The 8099-nt window shown below is 43.4% G+C and overlaps 1 protein-coding gene across 3 annotated transcripts in view; it reads left to right on the top strand.

Annotated features, from left to right (window-relative positions):
* ccser2a (coiled-coil serine-rich protein 2a) overlaps nt 1–4300 on the top strand; it is a 79102-nt gene extending 74802 nt beyond the window's left edge. For all 3 annotated transcript variants that reach the window (XM_042709620.1, XM_042709619.1, XM_042709621.1), the window contains exon 12: nt 1–4300. This exon is cut by the window's left edge and continues 477 nt beyond it. The gene's annotated coding sequence lies outside the window, so the exon portion shown is untranslated.
* The last annotated feature ends 3799 nt before the right edge of the window (nt 4301–8099 follow it).

The following is an 8099-nucleotide window of genomic DNA, read 5'->3' on the forward strand; positions in this document are numbered from 1 at the left end:
CATTTTTTTCAAGGCTATTTTGCCGGCGTTGATAAAAAGTTTGCTTAGCTGATAAGAGTGTGTGTGTGTGTGGGAGGATGAAGGTCGAGAGCAGTGGTTCCCAAACCTTTCATGGCAGCCCCCCTCTTTGACAATTAAAAAGCCTGAATTTGTAGTCTTTGGTGTTATACTAGCATTGCTACCCTCCACCCCCTACCCGTTTACAACTCAGGTCTTTTAGATTAAAAAAGGTCTTAAATAGATTAAAACAACGTGTGTGAAAGCACAGTGCCCTATTCCCTGAGTTGTTTAACATATGATTTGCTGATAATCAAATTGATAAAAACCAAATCTAGAAAAAGATAAAACTGAAAACACGGAATAGGGGGGAAAAAATTAAACATATTTCATGGGGCCTTACGTATAGGCTAAACACTAAGCCCTGACCATATAATAGTACAGTAAAAAAGAAGGCTATCATTTCATCACCAAAGAGGTAATAGGCTAATATACTGTAAGAGCATTTGACCTGTAGTTGATTATTTAGGTTTCTCATTACGTTTCTTCTCGTTTTTACAGGGGGGCCTGCCCCATACTTTGGGAACCGCTGGTGTAGACTTCGACATATAACACATTTACTCAGAATAGGTTTGATCTTTTCTTATTACACACACAAGAACCCTGCAGCTGTCAGCATCTGTGCTCGTGTCCGTCGAGAGGCGGTGTCATTCAGTGGGAAGGTTTCTCTAGTCTCCCCATGTGAACATGGAATGAGTCAGGCCCACTACATGAACAGAACTGACGAAAGTTTATCAGGTCCATCTCTGAGTGTCATATTGAAAGGAAGTGATACATGGGGATGGGCTGACACACACCTCCTCAGACACTTTTTTCAGTATTCCTCTCACCTCGTTCTCCTGCCTTTTTCTCATGAGAGATCCCCCAGAGATCAATCTCTTCCACTTCGCCATTCACAGGGCAGTATTGATATAAGCAGGCGTAACACGCTGACACATTTGAAGAGAAGGGCACCCTCTTTCCTTTATGCATCTATTTGTCTCGACCCGCAGTCAACGGTCGACATCGCCCCCCAGGGGAGAGAGACTTCACGTCACACGTGTGTGTTGTCATGATGTAGAGCGTCGCCTCCGCGCCTCTGAAAGCTGCTTTACATTCCGAAGCACGATCAGTGTCCCTCATTTCTTTGTCTGTCTCCGTGGTGATTTAGATGATGGATGGCCGTGCTGTGGGTCGGAGACAGAGGAAGTATCTCCCACTCAGCCTCTGACGCCCCCCCAACCCCCCCAAACCCCCCTTCACTTGAGGAAGCATGATTAGAAATGAGCGTCAATGAGAGGGCCCCTTGTTTCGTAATGATGAGGTCATTGTTCCCGGAATGATTGCTTATCTAGGCTATGTTGAATTGATACAAGGGTTCACGTGACCCTGGCAAGCTAGCCACAGAGATGGTGTGTTGGTGTGTTTGTGTGGAGTTTTGTTGGGTAAAAACGAGCGACGGTTTGGTGCTGTTTGAAGGGCTTTCACGATGTATGCCGAAAGAGAAAAGACAGTTTGCAGGAAGGTAAATACTGCACCATCAAGAGAGAAAAAAAAAACAAGACGACAAGATGTTTTATCGAGGTCCTTATTTAAAAGACTAAGAAAAACAATGAACTGACCAGATGCAGAGGTGCAAAAGAGCTAACCAAAGAATTTTTCATTGTAAGGCTGGTGGCTGTCAGGGGAAAATGGTCATTAGTGCACTCTCAAGAACAGTTTTTATAAAGGACGGAATGAAAGACAGAATCTCAAGAACAGCTTTTATAAAGGACGGAATGAAAGACAGACTCTCAAGAACAGCTTTTATAAAGGACGGAATGAAAGACAGACTCTCTGCGTTTATTGTCAGCTTCATCCCTCCCTTAGCCATTCTTCTCCATCACAATTCAGATGAATTTGTGAAATGGTCGAGGAACAGTGGGAGCGATGGGCTCTTTGTAACGCTGACTGGCACCTTTGAAAAGACTTTTCTACAGTTTCATGGTTGAGGCATGACAGAGCAGGGAAGTGAAGTGATAGAGGAACAAAGAGAACTAACGTGTTCCTGTTAAGTTGCTCAAGAGTTTGGAAGATGATTATGGTTCTTCTGTAGCTCGTAGATCAGTACATTAGCACTCAAATGCCATGGAAAAGTTTTCTCTCTCACCTCGGAGCAGCCGTGACCACTTTAGCCTGGCATCGTTTGTGATGCTAACTACAACAGCACCATTTCCTGTTTTCAATGTGCAGTGCCATTCAGAGTTAAGGTTTCCCTTTGTTTGTATTTTCTGATGCACACACAGAGAGAGAGAGAGAGAGAGAGAATGTGCATGTTAGTCCGTGCGGGATGGTCAGGTGTTCCTGGGCTGACAGCCTGAGGGCTTACACAGCCAGAGCCTCTCTTAAGAGAGCATCCTCCCACTAAACACACACACACACACACACACACACACACACACACACACACACACACACACACACACACACACACGCAACCTTTCAGACTGCTGTGTTTCATGCATGAATCAACACAAAAAAAGGCTTCCGAGAGATTATTAACCCATCCGAAAGAGCATAGGGCGGCGAGGTTGAGTTCTAACTCGTAAGCTGTCATTATTTTAACCTACAGCTTCACCATACCTATTAGTATGCAAGTTTATCACAAACATTTGAAATGGAATTGATTCACTGCCATTGACTGCATCCGACCTGCATGCATAAAATCCCATACAGGCTTGTTACTAGTGCTCTCAGGATGCCAGCCATAACCAACAGGGAATCAATCTGGCTGAGTATCTTTCCTCTCTCCCCCTCCCTCCCTCCCTCGCTCGCTCGCTACGTGCCCCCCTCTTCCCTATCGTTCTGTGACAGACCTAGCTCTCTCTTCCTTTCTCTCCCTTGTGTGTGTGTGTGTGTGTGTGTGTGTGTGTGTGTGCGTGTGTGTGTGTTGTTCGGTGTGTGTGTGTGTGTGCAGGCCCCGTGCACATGGGTGTGCATTAATTTGCCAGGTCCCTCCATGTGGCCGTGCCGTCTCTTTTATGTTGTGTGTGGGCACCTAACAGAAAATCAATAGCAGCCAATGCGGAGACCCCGCCACCATCTGTGTGGCCAGTGGATGCCACTGATTGTGAGTGAGATTGTGTGAGTCTGTGTGTAGGTGTGTAAGAGGAAGTGTCCACACAGGAGAGAAAGAAAGAGAGAGAGAGATCTTAATCTTTTTATTCCTTTTTTGTGTCTTGAAATGAGACACAGCTACACGTACGTGGGTTAACAGCGTGGACACACGGGGCTCCACTTAGCACCGCTAGTTCCTGCGTGTGGTTGGAACCTCTGGCTGAAGGGGTTATAACACAGCACTCGGACGAGCGTCTGTCTGCGGTCTGTCTGGATGATATCGACAGCAGAGCATCCAGACGGGCGTCATCTCTTCTCCGCAGTCGTTCTGAAAATAAGCTGTGTGAGTGGCAGTGCCTCAGACCCTTCGTGTGTGACCACACTGCGTGGTTATGCAGCCGTGGCGTGATTGGGAACTGAGACCAAATCACACAAGTGTCGGTCGGCTCATGCCTCTAAGAGCATGACCATTCGTGTCTCATCCGAATGCGTTTACACAATGGACCTCTTCCAACACCATGCCACTAGTACGGTCTACTAACACTCAACACCTCACCTCAAGAGAATGTGTCGGAAAAGAGATAGCAAAAAAAGAGATGGTATCCTTGAGATGCATTGGCTGGTAGCTGGTGTAAGGATCGTTGCTCAGTGTATGTCTGCTAGCGTGCATTGACTGCATAACCCACCCTGGGTTTCTGTTGTTTTGCTTTTGTCTAATCAAGCATCAGTTCTGCCTGGTCAGCTCCGCTCATTTGCCCATTGTATATATGTGCAATATTAGAAGAAGAAATGAAAATCGCACCATGGTGTAAGTTAGATCAGGCAGAAACCTGTTCACAACACTGTACATCTAACAATTGTTGCTAACCTGTGCATTTGTACATGTGATTCTATATTCAGTAGATGCTAATCATTTAGCGATCACAAGCACTTTAAATGACCTGCTACGACATTGAAAACTGGAGGGACTGCAGTCCGCTCAGCCTTTCATGGTGTTCTTTTGTTTGTATTATTGGCTGATTCCATTTTTCATTTTATTATCTGACAATTAATTTATTGTTGCATTTTTATGTAGGATTTTTTTTTTGGTCGGTTTGTTTCTTTTTTTGGCTGATGTTTTCTTTAGAGGTTTTGTAAGGCTGCAATAAACGCTATAACAGACTCGCGATCTCTTTGTGGTTTTGTTTTATTGACGCTGACATAGGGAGCGCCGCTCGCAGCGCTCGGCTGGACTCGCTTGTTTACTTCTCTCCCACATTATCGACTGTAAAGCCCCGCTCTAAATTCACCACAACTTAGAAGTAACGGTTCTTCTCATGGCTGCCGTAAACTCCACCTTGGAACGCACAGAACGTGGTACAATAAAAAAGAAGCAAACGAATAAAACCTTTTGAGGTAGTCGCACATACACCTTTGGACCGAAGTGGATCACATATAATGTTTATTGGCATAGCAATGGAGGTAGTAATTTGTCTTACTTACTTACCTATCCCTAACATGATGTGTGCTACAGAGACAGTCGATGATTGTTGATTGTTGGATTGATCTTTATCCCAATGTGATGTGATGTTTGGATAAGCTAGCGTGACATGCTCATTGTCTGCTGGTAGAATGTGAATGCCTTTCCTTCTCAGAAGGTTCTACCGCCATCTTTTGTTTTCCTGAAAGTTGTGACTTTGAATGACTGTTGAATGAATGAATGAACGAATGACTTCACTAACAGGTTATAGCTGCTCCTTTATGTTTTGTGTTGTATCCAGCTGACCCAGTGGTGAAGAGGACATGAAGTTTGAATTCAAACCTAACTGAAGTTTAGAGAGAGGCTCTCCGGGTGATTGTATTGTCCGGCCGTGCCTCTTGGCAGGTGGCCTTGTGATATATATTATACTTTGAAGTTTTACGTTTTTTTTTTTGTTGGGGTGGAGGTTTTATCTCGCTCAGAGGTATCCAGGGGTGGTCTCCTGGTTGGGATGCAGGAGAGGCTTGGCCCTTTCCTTTCATGCATCCAATCTCGCTCTTCTCTCTTCAGGAGACCATTTGACCCGTGTCCACCCCCATCCACCAATCACAGCTCACCCGTGACAGCTGGGACCAAACATCACCGTCAGGTCTTGGCACTGTACATTTCCTATTACTGATATCCTACAAAGTTTACTTTTGGATGGATGGGAATGGGAGAAAGTGCAACCCTCTGTCCTCACTTCTACCCTGGGCAAGGTTCTGTGGGCTCTGTTGTGTTGCGAATGGGTGGAAATCTTTAAGCATGATCATGACAAATGGAGAAAGAAAAAAAAACGGATTCGCAAAACTTTTAAACAGTCCTAATTATCAGGCCAAACAGGAAATGGTTCGATGTTTCCCAAAGTTTTGACCAATAATGCAGACTCATTGGGTTTTGACTATTTTCAGGAAGCCAGCAAATTATACTCTAATGCTAAATTTGATGAAATAAAAGCCCTGTAGTTACAAGATGGATTCTGTGCACTTGCCCGGAACGTTGTAGAGAAATGTTTGTGAACCTTACAGTCCCATGTGCACTCTGTGTGTGTGTGTGTGTGTGTGTGTGTGTGTTTGTGAACCTTACAGTCCCATGTGCACTCCGTGTGTGTGTTTGTGTGTGTGTGTGTGTGTGTGTGTGTGTGTGTGTGTGTGTGTTTGTGTGTGTTTGTGAACCTTACAGTCCCATGTGCACTCCGTGTGTGTGTGTGTTTGTGAACCTTACAGTCCCATGTGCACTCTCACACAAACCCAGCTGTGAAGTGTCCTCAGAATTCATAGATTATTATAGATTCCTTACCTGACCAGATCAATTTTGTAGAAAGAAAATCAATAATCAATCAATCACATAATCAATAATTCATTATCATCAGTGTATCTTATCACACACTTTGCCCCAGATCAATCTGTTTTAGGATTTTCCTAACTACCCACTGACATGAATGCTTCTCCTTCCCTGACAATGCACACAACAGAGCTAGGACTGATGCATTTCATCTTCTCTCTTTTCTGCATTTCATCTCTGAACACAGTGCAGGACACAAACCACACAAGACAGTTTTCAGATCTCAGAATGGTGATTCTCTTTCATCTCATCTCTCCATCTCTCTTCGCCACGGCTCCGCTCAGACAAAAGGAACGTGTCTGAGGAACGTCCAGGGACCTAACAGACTGGACTATAGGCTAGACTAGGATTAGCAAATGGGAATATAGAACTGTGCTTTTCAAAAGGTTTAGTAGGCAATAATATAATATAATATTATTAATATTATAACAATTCTGACTTATCTTCAGGGACATCAAATAGCCTTTCACCTCCACATTGATCATGATCCATCGCGTGTCTGAATGTATTTGGCTACACAACAGAAAAACAGTCCAAAAGTGTCTCCTTACCCTCTACAAGGGCAGTATGTGTAGATAACAACACAACCGTATCAAATGGACATGTCAATGAAATCAGTGAACACTGTGTACAAACAAATGCCTCTTTTGCTTTCTATGGCCATGTATCACATTTCTGGGCATTCCATGAAAAAAGTTAGAAAGACATTTTCATCAGTATTTATCACAGCCTGTGGTTTTTACATTAAAATGTTCTTTCTGTCGCTTGCGTATGTCTGAGAAGAACAGCTGTGTCTGAGATGCGGGGGGGAAATGATGTGACAGTGCAGTCATCTATTGATTCCAATCGACAAATACAGAAAGACAGGGCCATTTTCCTTGTACGCTGAAAGAGCTGACTCTTCTCATTTGCTTTGTGTGTTGTTCTGCTGGCAGATGTATTGTTTTCTATTATTTATATTTATTATATTTAGGACATAAGGAGGTGTTTCTCTTTTAATAACCGCACCGTGTGGCCGTCTGTTTCTTCATTACTTTTTAATGGTCCTTGTCAATTGGCTGACAGTCTAACAGTAAGTCGAGACAGATGGGAGGAGACTCTTAGTTCTTAAGCATATCTTCAGAAACACACAAGTGAACTGCAGAGGCTTTAAGGAAATCCCATGAAAATCAGCTTGTTCAGCCTACATTAGTTAGCTAATCTTGTAGACTGTGCAGACAATCAAAAGTCACCATGAACATGTTATAAGCAAGGTTATTAGCTTTCATATAATGTGGAAATGTTTTAGTTATCATCAGAAGGCCATGACATGCGACAAGTCAGTTTCTGTTTTCTTATCTGGGAAATGTCATGGTAATTCGTTTCTGATTTTTGAGAATGACTTCGCTCTGAACAATATTTCAGTATCCCTTTTCTCTTGAGTTAGTAGGATAGTTTTCCTGAGATGTTGAGAGATTAAAAGAAATGATCCGATTCACTGCACCTCCTTCCCAATATTCTTTTTCAAAGATAGGCTTGGGGCTGTAAACACACACACACACACACACACACACACACACACACACACACACACACACACACACACACACAGACACACACACGCTTGGGGTTGTAAATACAGCTCTGTCTGTCCACTTCAGAAGACACAAAATGTTCTATTGAAGCCTTCCTCCGGGCAATTTGCTGAATTCTCAACATGTCCACAGGCGATGTGAAAACAACTCATTATCAGGTCTTTAGATATACCAGTTCTCCTACTCTCCCTCTATCGTCCTTGAGTTTATACATCTGCCTTCCTCGTCTCCAGCTCCAGATCCATCAGCAGCACTCATTAGGTACAATAATATATTACGAAAGAGTCATATTGAGTAACTAGAGCTTATTTTGTTCTGTCGGATATAGTCTACTGACAGTGGGCTATGTCATCAGGCCAACACTGAGAGACACCTGTGGATCACACAAGACAAACAGTTCATGTAACACTGTCCTACATACAATGTTCACTTTCAAATGAATACCAAAGGACATTCCAATTATCATCGTATGCTAATGATGACTGTTTATGGCTGAATGGCTGCTTATGCTACTATGAAAAGGTATTTAGTGATGATGTTATTCTACATGA

Source organism: Clupea harengus, chromosome 13, assembly GCF_900700415.2.
Source record: "Clupea harengus chromosome 13, Ch_v2.0.2, whole genome shotgun sequence".
Lineage (NCBI taxonomy): Eukaryota > Metazoa > Chordata > Actinopteri > Clupeiformes > Clupeidae > Clupea > Clupea harengus.